At 44.9% G+C, this 27,781-nt stretch overlaps 1 protein-coding gene across 3 annotated transcripts in view; it reads right to left on the bottom strand.

The window, feature by feature from the left end:
* LOC135319022 (uncharacterized) overlaps positions 1-27,781 on the bottom strand; it is an 80,082-nt gene that overhangs the window by 35,336 nt on the left and 16,965 nt on the right. For all 3 annotated transcript variants that reach the window (XR_010377582.1, XM_064478129.1, XM_064478130.1), the window contains 2 exons: positions 23,213-23,372; positions 19,430-20,049 (listed from right to left, as the gene is read on the bottom strand). The gene's annotated coding sequence lies outside the window, so the exon portion shown is untranslated. The remainder of the gene's footprint in view (positions 1-19,429; positions 20,050-23,212; positions 23,373-27,781) is intronic.

Genomic DNA, 27,781 nt, shown 5'->3' with positions numbered 1-27,781 from the left:
AAACCCACTTCCAAGGACTTCATTATTTTCTGATTTGTGGACTTGGCCTCTGACTGGCCTACTCTGAGAGCTCCCAGCCTCACATCCGGGGGTGGGAGAGGACCCTGCTGTTCGGGAAAATAAGTGCGGAAGGCGGAAATCTTCCACCCAGGTCCACACGGGTAGAAGTGCCACAACGTGCTCAGAAAATATACCGTCAGCAACACTAGGCTCCCATGGACTGATGTCACATTAACCAAACTCATGAGAGACTGATGCAAAGAAACCAGAAATTGAATTTATTAATGTAACAGGAGATGTGAAACTACGAACCAGACTGAAATATCAGAGTTCAACTATGAGTACAGATTCTCCTCAACGGCCCAATCACGGGCAGGCAGTCACATGGAAACCATGGACAGAAGCAGAGCAGGAAGGGTTTCTAGATTAACTCAATGGACTAAATTTCTGTTATACGAACAGATCTGCTGCCCAGAAGACATTTAACGCCAATCACGGTGCACTGTCCGTGGACAGTGGCTGAGACACGACTGTGAGCACCTGTGTAACTCTCCTTTCCCTGTCCTTTCTGGGCTAAGTGATGCACAGAGGTACAGAGATCCAGGGATGCAGATACCTCTAAACACCCAAAGCCCATCCCTGGGAGCCTGGAAACCAGACAGCCAGGGTTTAAATACCAGCTCTGCCACTTACTAGCTCTGTGACCTTGGCCAACTTACTTACTCTCTCCGTGCCTCAATTTCCACATTGTAAACCTGGGATAACAATCAAATCTCCCTTACTCACTTGTTGTGAAGATTGAAGGATTCATTTCTGTAAAACCCTCAGAAAAGAATGTAGCACATTTTTGGTGCTCAACAAATGTGAATTTAATAAGAAAGTGATTTACAAGTCTCCCTACTAATCATCTTCTGTGTTTCATGGCTAGTCTGAGTCCCAAAGGAAATCCTTATTTCCCCTCTTATAAACTCTTGGAGAGCACCCTTCTCTTGCATCTCACCACCTGTTTAAACTGAGAGAAGGGATGCCTCCTCCACACTCCTCTGGTCCATGGAGAGTGCTTCCCCCTTCACACCCCTGACCCCTGGCCAACGGCTAGCACTCTTCACAATAACAGATTGAGGTGTGAGTCCGGAGAGACAAGCAGGGCATATGAAACCTTTCCTTTCCCTCCAGTGTTGGCCACCCTTGGGAAGCACCCGGGATGCTCAGCTCCATGGCAGGGCAGCCCTGTGCAGGATGGGGCAGATCATCTTAAGGGAAGGCTCGCTGTGGCCCAGAGTTACCTGGGACTGCGTGAGTCTCTAATTCTGGGACACAGTATCATGACATGCATTTTCCCACAGCCCTGAATTTCATGGAGAACGTGGCTTCATCAGTAATAAAGGAGACATTTATCGCCTGTCTGTTCTTCTGTGTCATCTCTCAGTTGGCTGCTGGAGAAAACATGTGTATAAGTATTGGGTCCACTTAAGCCCCAATATATATGAAGTACCAAAAAATTCTGTGGCTTAACGTTGGTTCAGGGCGACTGTGTAACGGTCCTGACTTTGCTGATGCTAAATTATGGGTATAGGAACTATGGAACCTCCTCAAATATCTTTCATCATAAAACCAGCTTTTCTTATTTTCCTGTTTCTTAGTAATTGCCAAAGACTGTAAAATGATGGCTTCATACAAAACAGGAGCTAAACTTTATGAGCCCTTTGACATTCCCACTGTGCTAAACAATTTACATAATTTCTAATTCTCACAATTCTGCAAAGCATATACGAGCATCCCCATCTCACAGACGAGGGAGAAACTCAGAACAAACTGACTCAGGCTCACGTGGCTCAGTGACAGCGTGTGCACGCAAACCCAAGTCAAATCACTACACCCCTTCTTCTATGTACAAAATCACCTCCCACCAAATGACACACAGCGGCTGGGTCAATACTCAGGGAACTCAGTACACTTTTCAGCTTTAAGGTGCTCAAGAGGCCGCTTCTAGCTGCTTTATAAAATCCCGGCTCACTGGTTGCTAACACTGGAATAAAAGACCGATTTTGCCATTGTTGCACAGCAAGTCTGAAATGTTCACAGCGAGATGACAGAATAAAACAAAGATATAAGCAGAATAATTTTTCCAGGTAGACAGACATAATGGACATTGTGCTATTCTGAAGCACTAAGCAAAGGAATCAAAGCAAAAAAATATTTGTTAAGCCTTCTTTTACAAACAGGAAAATTAAGAATGTATGAAGGTGCAACAGCGCCTCCTATGGCTAAAAAGACCTTCCAGGTTGCCGGGAAAGATGCAACACAAAAATTGCTTGTTGAATCAGAAACAAGAATCAGATAACTAAAAGCTTATGTAGCACATACTGCAGTTTGCTTCGGGGAAGGGAGGGGTATTCAGTATTTAATCTGACATTGCTAATACTCTTGAATATAAACAAAAGACACAGGCTCATGGAAACACATCTTAGAAGAGGAAAGAATCCAGTCCAGCCACTTCATTTTACAGGAGGGGAGACTGAGATCTGGGATCTGTCCTTCCGGCAATCAGCAGCAAAGCTCTCTCTCCTAGGCCTCATGTCATGCACTGTAGCAAAAACCAACAGATCTGTACTAGACCTCTATTCATAAAAGTCACGTCTGTATTTTTCCAACAGTAGGTAATCTAAGTATCTTGCAAAATACTTCTCAAAGAGCCAGGAAATCATACAAGTGTATTGAAATACAAAAACTTTTATTTGCACATTAAAACAGCATGAGCTTTATTCTATTAAAAAAAGTGACATGTCAAATCAATGTTTTGATATTTTAAAACCTATTAAGCATGCAGAAAAATAAATCAAAATTTCTTTAATCACAAAAGAAAGAAGCTTATTCCCTTAAAATAATCAATGTGGATTTTTCTAAACTTAATAGTTCTGGTCAGATTTCTACGAATTTAAATGTCTGAGTGGATGGTTACACGGCAACATGAATTCTGAGTTGTAACAACACACATTCTGTGTAAATAATCTTCAAGGCCGTCTGCTTAAGGTGATTTAACTAGTCCCTGTCTCACTAGAATGATACAGATTTCATTAAACCTTCATACTGCACACACACACAAAACCCTGAATCCTTGTTACTTTAAGCCATATTCATATATTCATATATATGCATATTGAATATGCATCAGAAACAAGCCACCCTCTTTAGTATTCAGAGTTGATCCTTCTAAACTATCTGTCCTTGTGACAGCATATTTTTACTAAGCAGCTCTTGGGTGCTTCGTATACAAGGCGTCTACATCTCACAGTCAAACAAGGTAAACGGCATCACTCAAATTTCACAAATGAGGAAATGTACTTAAGCCATGAAAACAACTTACATATTCATCATCAGGAAAGAAAAGAGTAAAGATTTTACTTACAATATTCACTGACAAAACTTTCCTCCATACTAAGACTACATAGAACCAATTCAGTCTTTGTAAATTTTTCTGTCAATAAGCACCACTAGAGAAAAACAAGCAACATCATTAGCAATGGTTGGACTTTCAAAGCCCACTCCTATTTTGCACTATAATCATTTTTAATATTTTGTTTTTAGTGTTTACAGAGCACTAAAATAAAAAAATATAAACTTTTTAAGCCATTGCCTGAGAATGCAACATTTGTGAAAATGTACAATTTCAATTTATGCCACTCTGTCTCACATTCTCACTGGTGTCTCTCCTTTGAAGGCTTCATCAAACTGAGACCGCTAAAATCGTTCACTTATGGACTCACAGGAGTTCGGGAAACCACTCAACACGGGGCTGATCAGAGGAGACATTGAGAAAGCATCCTGTGCAGCCTGGGTTCCAGCCCTGAGTCTGCCAGCGCCAGCTGTGTGAGATTTTGGACAAGCTGCCCCATTTCTCAATCCCTCAGCTGCAAAAAAGGAGACACTGATGCCTACCCTTAAACACCTGCTATGAGGTAAAATATGAGGAAAGCATTTTAGCCTTAGGGAGGTGTCCACTCAGAGCAAGCTTGGTCATTATGATGATGAGGATTACTTTTAATAAGTTAAGGCAGACAAAAAATTAGAAATCACCATAAAGGAGAAACATTTTATGTCAATGAGCATTTACTTTTGAAAGGATTGCAGAATGTTTTATAGAATTTTTTAATAAACCAAATTTTGTCCACTAATTATAGATTTACAGGTTCATGGACATGTCTCCAGAAAAAGAATTAGAGGCCTCTAATCTCTGAATACTAAGAAAGAAAAGTTTAAAAAAATCACGGGGGAGATTATACCTCACTTGAGAGAGTATGTGCTCAGCATGCATGAGACCCTCAGTTCAGACACCAGTAACTCCATTTAAAGACTTTTTTTTCAAGAAATGGAGAATTAAATAAAATTTGGAGGAATACAGAAGTTGTTTAGAGACTCAACTCAGATTAAAGATGGGGGAAAAATATCCATTTCTCATAGGAAATCTTGAGAACTATGTAAACCGGATCTGAGTTGTCTAATCTTTAAACATTATTCATGAATTCCTATTACCAAGTCTTAAAACTGCCTGATAACCCACAGTGGTGATACTGATCATAACAGCTGCCAACACGGATCGAGCTCCGGCTAGGACTGCTCTGTTCGGCCATCTCGGCCCTGAGGCCTCACCAGGCTGAGAGCACTAAATTTTGTCATTCATGAGTATCTCGTGTAAGTCTTCCCTTTGTGCTCCTCCCTCTCCCCTCACCAGCCCCTCTGAGGGAAGCACTGTTATCATCTTCCCCACCCGCAGATAAGGCCACTGAGGCACAGAGACTAAACCTGCTCCAGGTCACATCGGCATAAAAGGACGTCTATATTTCTGCTGTTTTACTATTGACAAAGGAATCTGAGATATCAATTCAAGGGAGACTGTTAAATAATCAAGTCTGTCAGGTCTTCACCTCAAAGAGCATATAGTATAGATTCCTGATGTAGGATGAGGCTGCCGCCACAAACTGACTCAGCTTGAAATTAATATCCAAGATGAAGCAGCGGATACACGTAAATATTCACGATTGTCAACTCCGCTCACGGGTCTGGGCCCTTCACTGCCTGAACGGGGGTGAAATCCCCACCCCTGTCAGGGATGGAAGCGCGGCTCTTCCCAGTGTCACCCAGGCTTCACGGGCTGTTTCCCCCCACAGGCTCTCCTCAACGATTAAAAATCTCTCAAGATTTTTACACCATGCAAAACTCAAAGACATTTCTGCAGATAGAGCACTTCCTCAGGCTTTAAAATTTTTTGCTTACACTCAGCAAGGGGGAAAATAACACATGACTCTGCAAAGTCTCTGAGCCTCACCACTCACAGGAGTAGAATGGCCTCAGCACAAGATGACTCTTCACGGATGAGAACAAAATAAACCCGCCCCCAACCACAGGCACTCCCAGAGGCAGCGCTCAGCAGTCTTCTGCACACTCACGGTTGTGCAGCCCTCACCACCATCTATTTCCAGAACACTTCATCACCCCAGAAGAACACCCCTGTCACTAGCAGTCACTCCCCAACCCCCCACCACCCATCCCCTTGCAACCATCACCTGCTCCCTGCCTCTGCATGTGCCTATTCTGAGCATTTCAGATCACTGAAGTCAACAATATGTGGCCGTTTGTGTCTGCTTCCTTTCACTTAACGTGCTGTTATGAAGGCTCGTCCATGTTGAAGTGGTATCAGCATCTCTCTCTTTTTTTTTTTTGAAAGTGTTAAAGTTTATTAGAAGGTGGTAAGTACTATCAAAAAGAGTAGAGAGGAGCATAAGTGATTGGGTTTCAAAGGGAAAAGGGAGGGTTGAGCAGTCAGGGTGGACTTCCCAGAGCAGGTGGCTTTTTCATATTCCCCTTTATTTATTTTTTCTTTTTTATTCACTCTTACGTCTGAATAATGTTCCACTACATGGAGATACTACATTCTGTTCATCCATTCAGCAGCTTTGTACGGACGAGGTCCAGAAGAATGAGTGTAAGAGGTGACTAGGCAGGGATGGCATTAAACAAAGGGCAAGATGTGCTTTGAAAAAAAAAAAAGCCAACAAACAGAGGCACAAGGAAATTCAGCGTGTTTCTGAGAAAGTGCATGCTTGCTTCAGCATGACTGCCGTGCAGGGCTGGGTGGGGGGATTGACAGGAGACACAATGAGGGAGTCACCTGAGAATATTCCCCATGCAAGCAGCTCAGCCATTTCTCCTCCTTCATCCTGTATTTTAGAGCCATTTTTGATAGGTTTTCTATTTCAAGTAACAGTACTTTTTACACATCTGATCATCTGCATCAGATCACCTTACCTCCAAGCCACAGAAAGTCATTCACTGACTGGAGCAGCTCCAAGACATAACGGTGATGGACCAGGGAGTCCTGCAGCATCCCGGCCTGCAGGCACAAACCCCCACATGTTCCATGGTGATGTCCGGAAAGTAAAATGCATGGAAATATCTAACTGCTTGTGCACGATATCTGCCCCCAAATTGCCCCAAAATCATGCTGGCAAAGCACTACTGAGCCTTCTCAGTACAAAAAAAAAAAAAAAAAAAAAAAAAAAAAAAAGATAGAGAGAGAACAGAAAAGAAAAGAATAAAGCTAAGTAGGCAAATTTAGGGTTTTCCATTGAAAACCAGCAAGCATCACTGCCAGTATCTCAGCTGGAATGGTCCTGTCTTCAAAAACCACTGCGCAGTTACATTGCAAACGTGATAGACATATATGTATTCCACGTAGATGATATTACAGTAGGATTTTTTTTTCGAAATTTCCAGTTGCAACATTAACACAAGAGAGTTTATATTTCAGCTTTAAAAAAATCAGTTATCTTCCACTTTCTTAATTTTGAACCTATTATTATTTTATAAAGGGTGCTATGCTGCAAATTATAAACCAACTGTTTGGCTTCTGCCAACAAGAACTTTATGACTTCAGTATTTCAGAGCAAGATTTAATGATGCTTTGAGAAGTGGGGCCTGGGGCGCTCACTAACAGCTCTTTAAATACTGACAAGGATGTGCTATTTAAGTAATGCAAAGGCTCTAACTCTACATTAACTCAGAATCCAAAGAAACTACACCAAAGCCTTACTTTATCATTTTTAAATTTTGCTATTCTTTTGAATATTAAATTTCTTAAAAGATAAGATTTTTTTTTTGAGAAAGACAGCAGCTGTATTAAATTTCCTCTCACCAAGAAAGCAATCTTTATCAAGAATAAATACCCCTATGGAAATCCAAAAGACGGGACGTTTCTAGCTAAGTGAACATGCAGATCTCAACACAAGCCTAAATCCTATCAGATCTCACTCGAACGAGCTCATCAAAGTCCTGGACTACCCTGAAACTTAGCTCTTCTTTTCCAAATGTTGGCTGAGCTAAGATCATCACACAAGGCAGGGAAGAAGAGAAAAGTCCACCAGGCTGCATCCGTTTTCTTCCAGCCACAAGGTGCCGCTAGGGGGTCACAGTTAATAAGCCCTCCCCATGAGGAAATCCGGCATCCACACTGCCCCTGCCGTCCCCAAGCAGCCCCGACGCCCCTCTCCCACTGGTGGCCCCCCAGCCTGTCAATGGTCTTCTAATGACCCTCCCAGTTGCTGGCACTCTCCCCCTCTTCCCCGCTTCACACACACACACACACACACACACACACACACACACACACAGCCAGGACAGCCTTCCCAAAGCACAAATTTGATTACATCACCCCCACTTCAAACCCTTCAGAGGCTCCCTGGTAGAGTTCTAGCCCCACCCCCGACCCTGCTCGCCCACCTTCACCACAGTACCCAGGTCCACAATGACCTCAGGTGACCCCTGACCTGCTGCTACTTCCCACTTGCCTCCAGGCTCATTTTGACGGTTTGTCAAGGAAGCCTTCCTTCCCTCGAACCTCTGCCCTTTGGGTTAGGTGCCCCTGCTGTGTTCCTAGAACATTCTACGCTAAGACAACTTTTGACACTGCTAAGCTCTCAAGAAGCAATACATTTTTCTTACTACTGTGAGTCCACCCTCTCTCCCCTGGACACTCAGAATTGCATGTGTTATGAATAAATGAATGAAGGGGTGGGTCTCAAAGGGACGGGCAGAGTTGCTCTCGCCCACCCCGACCCCTTCTTTCTGTAGAACATCAGAAACAAAACCAGGAGTACCTCTCCTGAGGGTCACTTTCTGCTGACACACTTCACTGCCTCTTCTGTGTCAGTTCTAGTAAAAAAGCAAGCTCCTCCAAAACCCTCCATCCCTAGGCCCACTCCAGGGTCCTCCCAAGCAGGGGCACCCTCCACCCTGGACCACACGGTGCACTCTCACCGAGTCCCCACCCCACAAGCCTCCAGGCCTCTACCCGGGCTGCTCCTGCCACCTGAGTCACCCTCTTGATTCCTTCTCTTGGCTGACTCTTACTCTGTCCTCATAACTGAATGTAGAGCCCATTTCTTCAAGGAAGCCCTCTCTGATGATGTCCTTTAGCTCTTGGCTGGGCTCCCTCTACAGCAGGACTGCTTGGCGACCAACTGGTGTTTGTCCACCTGCTCCTCGGAGACCATGACATCTTGGAGGCCACGTGGGAAAAAGGAGTGAGACGACAAGAGGGGTGGAAAGAGCAAAAAGCAAAATCACAGCCCAAGTCCCAGATTCAAGGATTCTGTCTCAGAAGAAAAGAATAAAATATTTCATACGTATGTCATTTGGCTATGAGTTTTGTGGCTCATGGAAAGCAAGAGGTTGGTGTTCTAGTCTAAAATCCAAGTTACATGCAAAGAAATGTACATATTCATATCCAAAGGAAACCAGAGCTGCTCAACAACAGTTTGCAGTTAAAATCAAAGGAACTTTGATAAAGGCAAACTCTCTCTCTCTCTCTCTTTTTTTTTTTTGTATCATATAGCTGTAGAATTATTTGTGTAACTAAGTGATGGCTACAGCCTATGATTCTGCACTGGAGTGTTTGGGGCTGAGGAAGCTCAGATTACATGCACTGTGTAAATACAATCACACCAACACACTGACAGGCGCCCTAGTGGCTAAGCTGAAGTTCCAAAGCAGACAACCTTACTTTGCAAGACATCTCTCATTAGAAATTAAGGAATGCAATATTCTGTATTCAATTACATACGTTATATGGGCCATTAAGCGATAGTGCATCTTGTCTAATGAAACCCCAAAATAAATTGTTAACGTCGATTTTCTCCATCTGACCCTTCTTTGCTAACTTTGGATATCAAACCCTCACTCCATACGGAAAGCTCAGATCTACGCTGCAGCAGGTTACATCCCGTGGAAGAAAGCCTATCAAGGTAGAACTGGAGAGTTTCCCTTCAGAAGCTGCTAAGTCTGGTTTTGCACCTGTACGTCATTTGCAACCACGTCAGCGTCAAAGGAGTAAGACCTTACCTCTGTGGGGCGAAAAGCACTGCGGTGCTTCTGAACCATCAAAGAACACTGAGCTTTGTGAAACAGTCCTGAGGCACTTAAATCGTACTTTTTGTGAAAGGCTCCAAAACTGACCCAATTCACCAATCCAGGTACAACAGGGAGGTACCGGAATTAGTAGATAGAACATGCCCTTGAAGTCTGACAAGGCCCTGCTTGAATCCTGCTACAGCATTGACTAGCCGCTAAACGGACCAATCCCTTAACCCCTCTGAGAAGGCTTCCCAATCTGCAAAAGGGGGCTGCCACCGCCCACCTGGGAGACATGGATGTGAATGCAACACGCAAGTAGTGCGGCCGACTGGTACCTGACACGAGGCCTGGCTAGTTTCCCTCCGCTGCCCTTCTCCCCCTTTAAACTTGCATTGTTCCCCCTGGTAAGGGTCAAGCCCCCGGACCAGACTGCCCGATTCTTCTGTGTATCCCCGGATACATGCCTTACATTTAGGAGGCCAGAAAAAGAACTATCTCCTCCAACGTCACTATCAATATTCTTAAGAGTCTGGGTTTTTTAACTCTATTTTGCAGGGAGACTATTCCAGAACTGTCCAACCACCATTCTCCACTTTGGCTCCTCTCCCAGCGCCCGTCCCTTCTCACCTCAAATCTTCTGTCTGCTGGCCTTTTGTTCATGGGAAAGAGAGTCCGCTAGGGTGGAGACTCCCTAGGCCTCTGTCCCTCCCTCACAGGTGAGTGTGACTACCTTCTCCCCACTCCCCACTCCGACTCCAGCTTCCGAGGAGGTTCCTCTCCCGGACCATGCAGCCTCTGCATCATCCCAAGACGCGCACGCGTGGCCACAACCCTCCCTTCAGATTTCTTCCTGGGTGGCCCTGCCCACCCCCAGGACCCTTAAGGATAAATGCCATTGCTCTGAAAATCCCAAACGCCACTGACTGACACACCAAAGCTGCATGGTCTGGGATTTCCTCCAACCCAGGCACAGCCCTGCCCCGCCTCAGCCTCAGTCTGCACCTCTCGAGATGAGCTCATCCACCTGCACGGCTGTGAACACCAGCTAAGAATGATGACTCCCAACGTGTATCTGTGGTCCGGCTCCTTCACATGAGCCCCAGGGCCATAGACCCGAGTGCCTCTTTGAAGTCCTAACTTGGATGAAAAATGGAATCTTAAAAATGCCTCATGTCCACCATTTACTCTAGAGTTCGATTCCTGGCAGGTACCTCCCAGGCTCCCGATTTTAGTAACAGACCCAGAACCCACCTAGGTGTTTGAGGTCACATTCAATTTCCCCTGTTCCTCCCCCCGGCCCTGCCCTGGAATCACTCCTGTCATTTCTATCGTTAAGCCAGTCTCAAGTCTGGTTCTGCAAGGACCACGGATGGAACCCCACAAGCTCATAGCAAGGTACAGTGCGTCACAGTCCTCCGAAGAGAGCTCCCTGGAGGGGGAGGCATCTCCTGCCGCTGGTCATCTCAGAAGGCACTGGATTCTCACAAAGGAGGCCCAGGAGAAGAGACTCAAGGTTCTCCTGTGGTCTGAACTTTGAAGGGCCCGAGGTTTGGGGCAGTTCCTAGTTAGCAGACACACCTGCCAGTGAGCAGATGAGGATGGGGGAACCCAGGCAAGGCTGTTCTCACTCCGACCCCTGGGCTATCGGGAGCCACGGGAAAGGCCTGTGTCCAAGGCACAGCCCAGCCTTCACAGATCCCAGCCTGCATTTGCCAACCCAGATTGCCTAGACACCTACTTGCTACTCTTCCTTCTGTTCTGTTCCCCCCCAGAATGTGATGGACTCTTTCAGAAAGTCTGGCCTGTCTCAAGCGAGACCAAGTCAGTGAAGGATGAAGTGTCCACAATTGGACCAGGGCATGAAAGGAGAAACAAGGTCTCATGGCCAGCATGACGGTGGTGGCCAAACCCTTTCCCCGGGTGAGATGAACCAGGGTGTGGTTGAGAATGCAAGGTCACTTCACGGCTGACTGGGGTGTTGGAGACTCACTACCGCAAACTAACGACACGGCCGTCAGTGGTGGACGTCAGCTGCAACAGACACGGAGTCAGCTATTTACTGCCAACATGGGTTAATAGTAAAGGCTGGTACAGGGAGGCCTGCATGGCTGCTGAGGCAAACCACAGACCCGACTCTGAATGCCCACTGGCTGGAGCAGAGAGGAAGCTACGGTCCCCTTTAGCGGTCCCTGTGTCCACCAGATCCAAGTGAGCCAGCTACTTAGGAGAAGGCCATGTTGTTCTGATACTCAGAAAAACCAGCCTCGTAAAGGGAAAATAAGAGTGGCATGGAGTTTAGACCCGCTCCTGCCTCTCTATGAAGGCAAAGTAAAGTAAATGGTGAATGCAAAAACAAAAAACAAAAAAAACATAAAACCGGTGACTGCTTCCTCCAACAGCATCCCCTGCAGCTGCTCATCTCCGAGCCTGCCACTTTCTCACCAGTGACCACCGGCCAGGAATCTCCGTCACGCACGTCACACAGCGACAGCCCGGAACCGCGTGCCAAACACGTTTGTGTGAAAGACAGAATCAAGGAAGATGCTGCAGATTTTGACTTTCCAAGTTTAAATACTCCATGAAAAAAGTCCCTCAGCAGCCGCCTAAATCAATTCGCATCTCACTTCTTCAAAACAATCAAACAAATTTAATAAGTGCGCATTTGTCACCAAACATAAGGAGGACCAAACTGGTTCCTCAAAGCAAGGATTTTAACAGGTATCAAACCCCAGTGGGTGATGTGCTAACAAAGCAAACATTCCAAAAAACTAGAAAATAAAAAGATGACTAGGATAATATATGGATCAAGGCAACTGTTAAGGTTTTTGCTTTTTAAAGCGATGGGGACAGCACGGAGGACAATCTGGCTATTTCCAATGCAGGGTGTGCACAGTCCACTTTTCAGACGCAACAACATGCTCACAGGGCGGTACAAGATAGAAAGGGAAATAGAAAAAGGAAAAGAGGAACAGCGAAAATTAGAAACACATGAGAACAAAAATAACTGACAGCAATTACAAGAATTTAGGTGAGTTTGGTGAGGACAGGGACGAGGGGACGGTGAGACCCACCCTCACCTATTGTTCCAGGGAAGGCAGGGGCCTGAGGCGAGCGGCGCTGCCTGGGGACCCCAACGTGGTCAGCGCCCCAAACCTAAACTTCACCTAGATGCGTGTAGACAGCTTTTGAGCTACAAAATGTGGTCGCATTTCAAGCTGGACAATTTTACTCACTCCCACCAAGAGTAACAGGAGAGAATTAGGCTCTGTTCCTGCACGAAAGCATTGTTTAAAAAAAGTAACGACTGAGGAATAGTAAAAGCAACAATGGAGTAAAAGTGACTGGAGGAGAGCGTACTTGACCCGAGCTCACTGGCCGCGTTATCTCACTGACGTTCAGATGCTGGCTGAGCCCTTACGGTACCAAAACAGACAGACCCACCAGGAGGGAGGTTTAATGCGCTGCTGTATTTTGATGCCGAGAGCCATGCCTGGTAAACGAGGTTCTGGGTAAACAATGGTGACAGTGTCAACCACTATGGGCTAAGCACACAACCAGCTACTCCGCCAAATCCCAAGGACACACTTCAAAAAGCAAAAACAAGCTGGCATTCTCTGGTGGGTCTGCAGACTCAGAGCCAAGCAGTTGCTGAGCAAACATATCACAAGTGATTCCTGTGACAAAAGAGGAGGCACTGGCCAGGGGGCTGGGGCAGGGCTCCAGACTTCCACTGCTCACCCACCATTCTGTCCAGGGGGATAATGTGGTCCCTGCTTACGTTGCACCGATGCACCTACATTCACTGACGCCTGGGGACTGAGCAGGAGGTGACAGGTGACGGGAATGGAGCCAGCCTGGGAGTGGCACGGTGCTGGCATCTGTGCCCTCGGCTTTGCCCAGACCACTACATCTGCCAGCTCATCTACAAGAAGCAGAAGGGGAGAAAGCCATGTAGATCACAGGGCCCTGCGAGGACAAGTACAGGTCATGGCCACGATATGCCTCGCCCCTTCCTTAAGCCATAGAGGTATGTCCGGGGAGGAAGTGAAAATTCATCCAGAGCCCGCCAGGCACCACAAGCAGGTGGGACTCGGGTCCCCTGTGCCTGTCACTCACAGGACTGGTCTGGACTATCTTTTTATCAATTCTCTGGCATCTTCTCCTCCAACTTACCAACAACCAGAAAGTAGAATCTGATTTTAGACTCACAGAGAATCGCAGAACACCTCCTCCACTTCGGGCCCGGCAGCACGTGCCAGGTCCTCCGACCGTCACCTGTGGGACCGCCATAAGCCCTCTCCAGAGTCAAGGCCCGAGGCCGTAGGCCGGGGGGACACAGATTCCCACAATCTCCCCAGCAAATGGGGACCACCTCTCGGCAAAGGCATCTCACCCTCTTCTCGAGGGATATCTCAATAGATACACAGGGAAACAGAGCAGAAGTTGGGGGGGGTAGGCAGCCCAGAAGAACTCGTCTGCACTTCCAAGGCAAAGTGGGTCCGTTGACCTAATCACAGGGACAAAGTGAGGACGAATCTTTCCCTGCTGTGCCCCATACTCCGTGACATGCCTTTCCCTGCGTAAGGAGTTCACTTGGAAGCCCCTGGCAGTGTTTCCGTTGTCCTCAATTGGCATGGTGGTTGTCAGGCAGGGAGAGAGGGCCTGAGCCGTGCAGGTGCTGGACCTGGGAAGCAGGAGACACTGGCTCCACCCCCCGCTCAACCAGCGCCTCATTCTGCATCTCAGGATTCAGCATGACATCTATAAGCACAGGGATGAGACTGTCCCAGGAGAGGCTGTCCAACAGGAATGAAATGTGAGCCATGTAAAGAAAGTTTCCCAGTTGCCACATTTAAAGAGGTAACCCCCCCAAAAAAACCCCTAGAAACTGATTTTAAGAACATATCTTACTTATTCTACTGTATGTAAAATACTATCATTTTGACATGTAATCAATAAAGAAAGTAACAAGATAGTTTACATTCTATTTACTAGACAAGTCTCAGCGTCTGATGTGCATTTGACCTAGAGCACATCTCAGCTCAGAGCAGCCTCCTCCCCAGCTCTCCTAGCATCAGTGGCTTTGGCTAATCTATTGGACAGCAACTCCAGGGGTCACACCAGGGTAATTGGCTGAAAAGCGGGAGTAAGTGTCCATAATAACCCTAAAAGAATCTCTCCGAAACAAAGGCGGATTCACTTTTAAACGTCTGAAAACCGGCGGGTTGCTCCTCCCTCACGCCTTGGCTACAAGACAGCCCTCCTCCTTGCTGATCCCTTTCTGGATGTAGGGAAGCAACCCTTCACATAGCCAGGGTGGCCGGGCATCCAGGTAGACTTTCCTGTTCTCTGTGTCCAGTCCCACGAAGTCCTCATTCTCAAACAGGATGTAGAGCAGGAGGATCTTGTCCCCAGACTTGTCGGATGCAACGTCCAGCCACTTGGACTTGAGCATGATGAAGAGAGACTCAGTGAAGTCCTCGATCCTCTTCTCCACCACCCTGCAGTCCTCGTAAATTGACGGCCACGTTCATGCGCGGCTGCTCGGCCACCTCCCCATGCAGCACAAAGACAAAGAGCCGAGAGTCATAGAGCGTGGTGCCATACAGCTCCTCTGCACGTGGAGCTTCTCGAAGGTCTTGGCCAAGAGGCAGTCGGTAATGGTGACAAGGCCCACGACCTTGTGGTGGGTCTGGAAGTCGCTCCACCCATTCTCGGGCGCATAGTGGTGACTTTAGTGGATACAGAGTGCCCACTGCGAGCCGCACGGGCTGATCTGCCTCACCAAGGAGATTCGCTTATAGATGCATAACAAATTCTGCTCTGAGATGATCCCCACGGGTTGGACCACCACGGGGAGAGTCTGGTGGTCCTCAGCACACTGCACGTAGTCAGGGATGTTCATGTTGCAGGCCCTGACGAGAGGGAAGAGGAGACCGAGGTACATACTGTGCTGCGGGCTGCGGGCCTCACTGGGTTGCGGTGACCTGGTGTGTACCAGTCAGAAGGCAGGGGAAGCCCAAGCAAAGCCGGGGGTACAGTTTGTCCTCAGCGTCTGCACATGGCTACCGCAGCTCAGATCACATTACGCAGCTTTTGGTCTAGGCCTCCGCCCTCTGCAGAAAAGGGTCATTTCTTGTTTTCTGTTTCCAAGCACCTAGCCAGGCCCTGATGCAAAGTCAGTGCTCAAAACTGCTGAATAAAGGAATGAATAAAGGAACTGCTTCCACACCCCTCAGCAGGATATAATGCAAAGAAACACAGTAGGATCAAAAGTCCTGGATTTCAACTCCAATTTATTTGAACTCCTAAGCTGCAGAATACTTGATAAGAAAACTTGCTTTGGGGAGGAGGGTACAGTTCAGTGGTAGAGCAAATGCTTAGCATGTATGAGGTCCTGGGTTGAATCCTCAGTACCTCATTTAAAAAAAAAATGAAACAAATAAATAAACCTATTTACCCCCCTCAAAAAATATTTTTTGAATTCCAAATTCAAGAAAAAAAAAAAAACACCTTGCAATTGACACAACATTGTAAACATGAGTATACTTCAATTAAAAAAAAAAATCCTTGCCTTACAAGAATATATCTGGATTATGGAAGTTTACAAGTGTAAAATGCCTAGGGTACCACCTGCATAAGAAGAAGGAACTGTACAAATTTACTATCCCTCATTTATGAGCTATATTTCCTTTGGGCGGTTTATAACATCTCAGAGCTAATTTTCTCAGATTAAAAAAAAAGAAGGAAACATTACCGGATTCTCCATACTGCTGAAGAATCAGATAAACCTATGATAGCATCTGACCCACAGAGTTTACTCAATAAATGCTTGTTGAATGAATGAACAAGCAAAGTGAATGCTGCTCCCTGCCACAGAGCATCATGATGGTACTGCCTGGAAATCCCAAGCCCACGTTTCACCCGACTCTACACTAACCATGTGTGACCTGGGCAGGCCTGTGTGCTCCTCTTAACCCCAGTTTAATCATGAATAGAAATGAGGGCAATAACACAAACCTCAAAGGGTTAGTGAGTCATTACTGAATTGTATCCCAACTTTGCAAGATGGAACCTTTAAAGAAACTTGGGCAAAAAGTCCGTAGGCCCTCTCCATATTATCTCTTACAACTACATGGGAATCTACATTATATCTCAAAATAAAAAGTCTAATTTATTAAAGAGGCTATTGAGGTTAAATGAGCTCACTGTCTCAAATAAGGAACACACAGTACAAATAGGTCAATGCCCAGCCCATGAGATACACTCAGTAAACATTCCCACTGAGCCCACTGGTCCCTCAAACTTCAGAGCACGATGATGTGTCCTCATGGCCAGAGGCCCCTGCACCTGAAACTAACAAAGCTAATGGTCCCCACTTTCAAGAGCCCCTGCCACCACCGTAGGTCTAATTTTGTACTTGTAATTTTTTTCTATTTATTAAATAGAAAAACGTAATTGCATAGCCTTCAGGTCACCAAAAGCAGACTACAGAGATCATGATGGCAGCCCTTCTTCATGAAACAATAAAATGAAAAGCCATTTCCACAAGATCTCTGTGTAAATCTACTAGGGAACTTCATCCTGGACTGAGAGGAAGAGGACTGGGGAGGAGGGGGCAATCTGCGGCACACAGACCCATGGGCCACCTGTCCCACGATGGACTTTAGACCCAACACTCACCCTCAAGGAACTTCAAAATAGACACAGACAGAGTGCTGTGGACAAGATTTTTTTTTTTTTTTAAATCCCTGATTCTCTCGCAGGTTTTGTTTCTACCGAGAAACAAATGTCTTATGTGTATAATGTTTCACAAAAGACTTAAACTATTATCACCCCAACTTGACCCATTAAGAAACTGAGGGAGAGAGGTTTATCACATTGTGCAAGATTAGAGAGAGGCAAAAAAAAAAAAAGATTAGACTGAGGCCACATCAGACACTGTATTTAAACCCAAGCCCCTGTTCCAGTGCTCACACTAGAAAGTGGGATATACTGCCCCTTTCCTGCCCTCTCCCTGCAATAAATGTCTGAAGAGTCTTTTCTGTGCCACCTGGAATCACAATCACTTCAATTTTCCACAAAGAGCTATGTCATTCCTTGGAGGATGTGTCAAAATCTGTATGTTGAATGGGAGGAGAGATTTGTATATTCGGTTTCTCAAAGGAAACATGGCTTAAAAGAAACTGAAAAGCACTTTTCTAGTCTAAGTCTTCATTGTGCAGAGAAGGAAACGGAGGCTCAGAAGAGATGAGGAAAGGGTCTTATTAACAAATATTGCCTCAGCGCAGCACCAAGCCAGCCTTGGGCACTTCTGGGGGAGGATCTGGAAGGCCCAGGAGAATGAGTCTTAGAAAACGGAAAGAGAAGAAGCATACGAGGCCCCGTCTCTACACCACCATACCATGAAGTTCCACCAAATTACCCAGTATGGGTGCAGCCAACATTAAGGTGGGCTAAACAGGTTATGGAAACCTGGAAGTCTCAACCATAGTGGAAATTCCAACGTTTACTATGTTTTTTTTCCCAGTTCAAGCATCAGCTCAGTGGGCACTCTGTACCAGGCACTACATGAGGCCTGGAGTTCTCCCAAATACACAACTCTTATATCACGTGTGCAAACCACACACAGGCCCACCAGAAGGAAAATGCCCACAGATAAGGTGGAATTACTGAAACTGAAAGCAGCCAACCAGCATATATTACTAGCAAATACGGTGCTGCTAGAAATAGACTCATGGACATAGAAAGCAAACTGTGGTTAGCAGGCAGGAAAAGGGGGATTAACAGATACACATTAATAAATATAAAATAAATGACAAGGACCTACTATATAGCACAGGGAACTATATTCAATTTCTTGTAATGAGTTGTACTAAAAACAATCTAAAACATATGTAGATACATATGCATATGTTTATAACTGAATCTCTGCTGTACATCTGAAACTAACATTCTAAATTGACTACACTTCAATAAAAAGTAATTTTAAAAAATAAGTAAAAATAAAAGCAACGCCATTTAGAAAAAATAAAAGAATACTCTGATCCCCTTAGCTGTAGGTGCTAGAGAAATCTGGTTACAAACACCAAGTCCACTGGGTCACTCCAGCACTGGCTGTCACTCTTTCTGACCATCAGAGAGTCACTTGGCTTCAGTGAGTTTATTTTCTCTTCTGTGAAAGGCTTCAGTTGCAACTAACGATGTATAGAATCTCATCATTCACAAACCCAACAATTAAAGAGGACTTCCCATGGGCCAGGCTCTGGAAATATGAAAATATAGGGTCCGAGATATATTCATGGGTAGAAGAAATTTATGCCATAAAGACATTAATTCTTCTTGCTTTGATAGACAGATTCAATACAATTCTGTTTAGATTTCCTACCAGAGTTTTTATGGGTAACAAGATAATTTATGGTCAGGAACAACCAAGAAACTTCTTTAGAACCAGCACTGGGAAGGGGTGGATAGGTCATTCATTTCCACTGGTCTTTCTGAAGTGATGAAAACGTTCTGGAATATTAATGGTTGCACCACTGTGAATATGCTAAAGCTGCTGAATTGTAGCATTTAAGTGGGTGGACTTCATGGTGTGTGAACAATATCACAATAAAGATGTTAAATGAAAAAATATTTCTTGACAATTATTTTTCCCTCTATACTACTAGTCTGCCCCACAATTTAAGAAGAACAAAAAAACCAAAACAAACCAAATTTTGCCAGGAGCTCTTTAGGACTGCAAAGTCCCTGAGTCTCCAACTCCTCTGGTGGTGCTGTTCCTGTTAACACACCCTAGCTGGGCTGGGCTAGTTAGGGACTGTAACTATCTTTTTAAGAAAGACGGCCACACGTTTCACCCTGGGAGAGGGAAGGATGGAGGATGTCACAGCCTCATGCCTTCAGCTCATTTTTAACTGAACCAGGCCTTGCTTTCAACACTGTAATCCCTCTCACTATAAAAACAGTGACATCATCAAGCACCGCCATCAAAACACGTGAAAGTGTTCAAGGTACTTACCTGGGGCAGAAACACTGAGGGAGGAGACGGAAGCTCGCTCAGCACTGACGCTCCCTTTTCCCGACTCCAACAGGAGAAGCTGGGGTTCACAGCCGGAGGCTCTCAGCCCGGGGAGCAGCGCCCACACCACTGAGCTGGTCCCCAGGTAGCGGGAAAGGGAGAGGAGGGCAGCCCCGGGGTCGCGGGTCAGGGAAAGCGGGGGGGGGGGGGGGACGCGGGCTGTAGCCCCGCTCGGAGGCCAGCCCCAGCCCCAGCCCCAGCCGCCCGCCCCCGTCCGGGTCCGCAGAACCCGCCCGCCCGGGACACAGCCAGCCCAGGGGCGGGGACGGGCCGGCGGCCGAGGAGAGGCAGCCCGGGAGGAGAGGACTCGCGGGCGGGAGAGGGGAAGGGGACGCCAGCCGCGGACTGAGGGGAGCCCGGCTGGGGCGAGAGGCGGCAAGTGCACACTTGGCCCTGGACAGCTGTGGCCGGGGCGCCAGGGCAGGAGCCAAAGTCCTACCGGGCGAAAGAGCTGAGAAGCCTTTGGGGCCGATCCCCGGCTCGGAGTTGCAGCTTCCAACCCTCGGTCCAGCTGGCACAGACTGCGCATGCGCAGGAGGGCCAGCGATCCTCTCTGTGTTCTGCAAGAGAAGTTGGGGAAGGGAGGGACGGAGAAGATGGGAGGAGGAGGGGAGAAGGGGAAAAGTGGAGGGAGAGACATGGACAGGAGGAGCAGAGAGAAGACAGGGATCTGGAGTGTGGAGGAGAGTAGCAGAGATGGAGAGAAATAGTTTTAACTCTGGGGGCATCCTGAAGGAGGCAGCAGTCCTGCCTCTGCACACTTCTCTAACCCTTCAAGGCCCGCAGCTCATATTTTAACTCCCTGGCACAGCCCTCCACCCAAGGCCTCTGCAGGACCCCTACGGGGATCACACCCGTTGCCCCCAAGCGGAGCTGGGTTTCCTTTTGCTCTGGGAACCAAGCACCCGCAGGTGTTGTCGCTCAGAACTACCTTGGAAAGAGTACATATTCCCCTTTTACACGCTGGGACACAGGCAGGCAATATATCTGCCTTACCTCCACTGTCCCAGGTGTTGTGCTGGCGGGGAGCGGGAGGTACAAGGTCAGATCCCAAAAGGAGCATACTGCCTGAGTTTTGGTGCATAGTCCCCATCCTTCCTGGGTAAACCACTCCCCACACTCGGGGAACCATCAAGGGCACACAGTATGTCCCTGGGTGTGGGATAGCTGCCCTCAATTCCAGTGCCCATCTTGCTAGGAAGATAGGAGTGTTACTGAGTCCAAATTCATTCTCCTTAATGCAGGACAGGCCAGTAAGTTGGGAGACCAGGTGTTGGGGCATGAAATAGCAACTTTCTGTAGACCTAGATGGCAAACTAATGTCCTGGAAAACCATCTCCCCAAGTCAGAATTCAGGCTCCTTTCCTACGAGCTTGGTTTTTGCAATCTTCTTGATGTAGTAATTCTTTGTTGTTAGAATCCTTTGTTCTTGCAGCTATCTACCTGGGTCAGATCCCTGTAAACCTCCAACAAAACAAACGTTATTTTCTATTAGGTAACTTGTTATCTTTATATGAATGGAAAAGTGTTAAATATCCTTAAAGGTCAGAGCATTCAAAATAGGCTCTCCTGTATATTTTAGGCTCTAGGCAACATTGTTTTACAAGCAAGATGAAGCCTAGGAGACAGAGCACAGGGTTTAGTCAAAGGAACAGATCTAATATGGAGTCAGATTTGTTCTTTTCTATTACCAGGGCAGAAGACACATGAGGATTTAAATCCCTTTAAGTTAAAAATAAGTAATATTTTAAAGGAATTTACATACATAGGTCGGAATGTGCATAGCATATCTGGAAAACACACAAAGGTTTGTAAACAGTGGCATCTCCAGGGAGGGCTGAAAGAAGAGAGGATGAGGGAAAACTTCTTTCACTTGTGTATTTTTGTGCTCTGTTTGAAATTTTTTAACCACATGCATGTATTTCTTTTTCAGTTAAAAAAAATGTGTAATGGAGCAAAGGAGTAGCAAGCTCAGCAAATAAAGCAGCCATGGAATCACTGAGCCATCACTTTTGATTTCAGCCAGGAAGCATTTATTGACTCTCTCCTATGTGCCCAGTGCTGTTTTAAGACTTCTTTTATTTTTTTTCATAAAATAATAAAGTGCTATTCCTCACCCCTGCCCATGGCTGGTGGAAAACCAACTGAGTTTTTATTGAGTTGTTTTCCAAGAAGTAGAGATCAGTTATAAACAGAACACATCTTCAGGGCAAAACAGGCGGAGTGGTTTTCCAGCAGGCCAGATAGCTATGAAGGGTTTTCAACAGAGGCACACAGAGGCTGAGAGAGAAAGCCTCCAGGACCCTACAAAAAGCTGCCCAAACTGCCTTCTCCATGGCACTACTGAAATAGGAAAGAAAAAATCTGACTCCATATTAGATCTGTTCCTTTGACTTTAACCCTGTGCCCTGTTTCCTAGGCTTAGTCTTGTTGGTTCTGCACCTTTTGTAAAACAATGTTGCCTAGAGCCTGAAATATACAGGAGACCCTATTCTCAAGGCTCTGACTTTGAAGGATATTAACACTTTTCTATTCACATAAAGATAACAAGTTACAGAATAGAAAACAACATTTGTTTGTTGGAGGTTTACACGGATGTGACCCAGGTGAAGAGCTGCAAGAACAAAGGATTCTAACAACAAAGAATTCATACACCAAGTTTGCAACAACCAAGCATTCCCACTTCCCATTTTTAATATAAGAAGAGCCTGAAATCTGACTTGGGGTGATGGTTCCCCAGGACATTATTCTACCATTTCTCAGCTGGCTTTCCAAATTAAAGTCGCTATTTCTTGCCCCCAAAACCTGGTCTCCTGATTTATTGGCCTGTAATGCACGAGCAGAACAAGCCTGGACTCGGAAACACAGACATTGAAAGTACCCATTTGGTATATTAAATGACCTGCTTCTACTCATCTTCCTGACGTTTTATTCTCTTGACCACTCCTGCTATGTTTATGAAAAACCTGTCATGTGGACACATTTCCACCTCTAGCCACTACCCTTCCAGGTAAGAACTGATGCCAAGAAGGCAATGGAAGTTGCTAGAAGGTATTACCTGGACAAAATAGAGCAGAAGTGGGTTCTGGCTGATGTTCAGGAGCAGGCTGGAACACCTGACAAGATGTTATAAGTACGGATAGACAGCTGGGCACCAAAGGAGAAGCTTCTAAACTTCCATGAGGGACTTGTTGGATAGGAAGGAAAAGTCCCAGACTATAGCTCGGATCCCACCACGAGCTTCCTGGGCGAGTCTGGGCAAGTAATTTAAAATCTCTAGGCCCGTGCTGTCCAACATGGGAGCCACCAGCAACATGCAGGATTATGAAGTTATTCTGTAGCCAGACAGAATTATAAAAAGACATTTTATTGCAAAGGCCCAGCAGGTATAATATTTAAAAACGTTATTGGTTATCTTGACCTAACGAGATATTTTTGTATGTGTAGGTTTCTGTGGTTTGTAAGGCCTGTGACTAATGATTCCGTTACAGTGAAGTATTTTGAAATTATAAGTTACTGGACACAGTACCCTCATATCACAGTTGAAAAAAACTGATCCACATAAGCAAGGTGATCTGACTTATTAGTTATGAGCAGGGGCTCTGGGGCCAGCCTGCCTGAGTATAAATTCTCACTCTGCCTCCAGGGGGTTCTGTGTGAATCTTGGACAAATTATCGTTGTTTTTGTTGTCGTTGTTATTATTTGTGCCTCTTTTTCCTTACCTTTTAAGTAGCGAGGAATATGTAGACTCTATCTCCTACTGTGTTGGCAGGATTAAATGAGTAAACGTCTGTGCTGCCCACTTCCCTGGGTTTCAGCATTCTCCAGGCAATCAGTGCCAAACTCAGAGGCATTCTCCACTGTCTTCGTCAGTCTGGGGTGCTGTAACAAATTACCGTGGGTCGGGTGGCTTAAACAACCAGCATATTCCTTATGGTTTGGAGGCTGAGACTTTCAAGGTCAATGTATCCTTGAGAGGATTGCCAGCTCGAAGATGGCTGTCTTCCCAATATATTCATATCCCAGAGAGCAGAGAGAAGCAAGCACTCTGGGGGCTTGTATAAGAACACTAATCCCATTCATGAGGGCTCTACTCTCATGACCTCATTTTATCCTACTAATCACGTCCCAAAGGCCCCACCTCCCAATACCATCACCCTGGGAGATGGGGTTTCGACATATGGATTTTGAGGGGATGCAAACATTCAGTCCACACATCGGCTAAGTCTCCCCAACATGCAGTCATCAAACCTGTAGCTAATTTCAAAGTAATATTTATGTCTCTCTGCCCATTTCCATTCCTACATCCACTATCACTGAAGCCCTGTTACATTTTATTCCTTATTTTTCTGGTAGAGATTTAATTGATTCCTCTAACTCCAATGCTCCCCTCGCTCCAGTCTGCTTAATAGCCCTGCCAGGTAGGTCTTCCTTAAAACACCTTCCACTTCACCTGGTTGTTTTTTAGTTGTAAATGTCAGAATCCTCTCCACACCCCATCCTATACCTTTAATCCGTTACACTACGGCTCACTATGTTATTTTCCTCTTACCAATGTAAGAAATTTCCATAAGCTTAAGAGCTTAAACCAGCACAGATTTATCAGCTTATGGCTGTGGAGGTCAGAGATCCAACACAGTTCTCATTGGGCTAAATTCAAGGTAGCAGCAGGGTTCCTTCCTTCTAGAGGGTCTAGAAGAGAATGTTTCCTTGTTGTTGTTGTTTTTTTCCAGTTTCCAGAGGTCACCTACCTTCCTTAGCTTGTGCCCCACGACTTCCTCCATTTTCATGGTCAGCAGCCTTTCTGAACATTGCTCTATGGCTACACCTCCCTCTGATTTTAAACTCAGCTGGGAAATGTCCTCCATTTCAAGGACCCCTGTGATTACATTCAGCCCACCTGGACAATCCAGGCTACTCGCCCTATTGTCTCATCTCAGGATCCCCTTGTCCCATCCCATTCAGGCATTATGAATGTGGCTGTGACACTCACCTTGTGTAACATTTCCTCTCATGGGCATTTTATGGTTCAAGGCACATATGAATGACTTTTTGTTTTTCTTCCTTAGCCTTTCTACATTCAGTATGTCTGGTGAGATTATATGAATCCTTTTTATTTGTCCCCCTGCACTAATCTTTAATAATGTATCATGGGTTTAAAATGCTAACTGATAGACAATTTAGAAGACAGAAATCCTCTAAGATTTTTGTCCTAAAATATCTGTCATGCATTTTGCCATGTACAGTAACATGTCACAGGTGGCTACCCTGTGGCCGGGGAGGGACATGATTCTGCCATAACACTCCCCTCATTCTCACCAATGTGCTGATCACCTAACCAAGGACCTATGCTCCCCGCTTCGCTCACTTCCTCTTCCTTTCCATTGACTACCCTGTTCCCATCGCTTCCTTCATTCAGCACATCAGGATTTCATGACCACATTCTTCTCTAAATGGAATGGGTATCTTGAATCTAATGTCTGACAACTGTTCTTACTGTATATGCACACACTGACCTGCACATAACCCCGTCCAGCTCTTTATTTTCCTAGAATCTCCCAGAGGAATCAGTTCCATGATGATGGTGATGATGATGATGATACTGACAATGATGACAGGGACCTCTCAAGGATTCTGATAAAGAGGGAATTAATAAAGGGAGGGAATCATTGCAAAATTGCCCCAGAGACAGGCTTAAAAGTAAATAACTGCTGTAGTGTTTAATGAAATTGACTAATATTTAACTATTTTTAAAACTTTATATCACTGAATTTAAAATTTTAACGGGAATTCTCATTCACCAGTAACCAAGATTCAACTCTAGGACCAAAGTCTAAGGATTTCAATCTTCTAACAAATTGTCCACTAGCCTTTTAAACACGTGATCCTTTTAAAAAGCTTAGTGCTGGGCTGAAAATAAGCAGGATTCATATAATCTCACCAGACACAGTGAATGTGGAAAGACTAAGGAAGAAAAACAAAAAGCCATTCATAACGTCTTGAACTTCACGTTGCTCACAGGAGAAAATTTTAGCCAAGGTGAGCGTCACATCAACATGACGCCTGAGTGGGATGGGGAAGCTGATCTTCCTCATCAGACATTTATCCTGATTTGTTAGATGCCAACACAGTTTCCTCATTGGATTTGCTTCTAACAAGTATGGAAGAATTTACGTTCTACCAAAAGCAGTCTAAACATTTTCCCCTGCTGTCAGGTCTCTGGACTGAATGTCCCCACAAGAAGGACATGAATATGTTTCATAGGGAATTCTTCCTGAGAAACAACAGGATTTTCGAGGGAAGAACTGCAGGCCCCCCATGGAGGGCTGGAGGAGTGCTAGAGGGGGCACTGGAAAAACAGCAGGAGTGAGTTCAGATACTACCGCTCAGGTTGCCAAAGACAGCATTGCTATCTCTGAGGATATGACATTCTCCCAAAAGTTCCATGAGTGAAGGTACCTGTGAACACTAAGCAGGTTGTTAAGAAACAGCAGCACATAATTTGCGTCACAGCTCAATTACAGTATGTTTTGATATTTGGAAAATAATTAGCCCATTTTCCTTTGAAACTGCAGCAGTAGCAATAGAAATAAAAAAGGCTGAGCCGTCTTGGAGACAACAATCAATAAACAATTCTAAATCTGCAGGATTCCTTGACGATATGCAAGCAATGAGCTAGATGTGTGCTGCAGATACCTCTTACTGCAGGGCTCACTCCTGCAAAGCATAGAACTAGTTTTCTCAGCAGACAGAGGGAACCAAGTCAAGATTCCAAATCTTGAGAGATTTACTATATGGCAGGAAAGATCACACAAGTACATCCAGCCAAATATGAATAAATGTAATCAAATATTATCAAATGTGATTGGAGCACAGATGAAACAGAAATTCCTTTCACCTGGGATCTAGAGAGACTTCTTCAGAAAATGTGGCTTTGGAGATGGCCAAAGACATGGGTGGAAATTTGGCAGAACAGGATGTAAGGAATTTTAAAACTGATTCTAAAATTCATATAAAAATTCAAAGGATCCCAAATATCCAAAACAATTTTGAACAAGAAAAACAAAGTTGGAAGACTTGCACTATCTGATTTTCAGCCTTTTTTTTTTTTTTTTTTTAAACTACAGTAATCAGAAAGTATGGTGTTGGTGTAAAACAGGAAAATAGAATAATGGAGCAGAATAGAATGTTCAGAACTAAACCAACACTTATATAGACAATTGATTCTCAAAAAGGATGCAGTGGAGAAAGGATCTTTTCAACAAGTAGTGCTGGAAGAATTAGATAGTGATATGCAAAAAAAAAAAATGAACTTTGATCCACACCTCACAATATATACAAAAATTAAGTCACAATGGATCATAGATCTTAATAGGAAATCTAAAACTATAAAACAGCTAGGAGAAAAAGCATAGGCTTAAGCTTTATGACCTTGGGTTTGGCAAATATTTCTTTGCTATGACACCAAAAGTATAATCTATTTTAAAAAGAAACTGATAGAGTGAACTTTATCAAAATGAAGACTCTTCAAAGCTGTTCTAAACACTGCTAAGCAAATGAAAAGACAAGCCTTAGACAGAAGCTATTTGCAGATCATATGTCTGATAAAGGTCTCTCTTTGTATCTGATCCAGAATAAAGAGGTCTCAAAACTCAATAATAATGCAAACACCTGAATGAATGAATGAGGCCAGAAAACACACTTCAGTAAAGATATCCAGATGGATAATAAGCATATGAAAAGATGCTGATTAAAGATGCCATTAGTCATTAGAGAAATGCTTTTAAAAACCACAGTGAGATACTAGTACACATACATACAAGAATGAATACGATTAGAAAGACCGACCTTACAAAGTGCTGGTAAGGAAGTAGAGCAACCAGAGCTGATACACACCACAAGGAATTTACAATAGTACAACCATTTTGGAAAAGTCTTTAACAGTTTCTTTAAAAAAGGTAAATACCTATCTACCATATAACCCAGATATTCCTCATGTGGTGCTTTAGAAAAGAAAAGCATATGTCCATATAAAGACTTGTAACCAAATATTCACTGCAATTTTATTTATAATAGCTCAAGTTGTAAATAACCCATGCATCCATCAAGAAGTAAATGGAGAAACAAATGATGGTCTATCCAAACACTGCTCACAACAAACTCTTCAGTAAAAACTCAGCACTAAACAATACTCTGCTATAAGAAAAATAAGCTATTAATACAGCAACACAGATGACTCTCAAAATAATTACACTGAATGAAAGAAGTCAGACAACATAGAGTAGATACTG

This window comes from Camelus dromedarius, chromosome 23, assembly GCF_036321535.1.
Source record: "Camelus dromedarius isolate mCamDro1 chromosome 23, mCamDro1.pat, whole genome shotgun sequence".
In the NCBI taxonomy this organism is placed as follows: domain Eukaryota; kingdom Metazoa; phylum Chordata; class Mammalia; order Artiodactyla; family Camelidae; genus Camelus; species Camelus dromedarius.
This window is presented reverse-complemented; position numbering and strand designations above follow the sequence as displayed.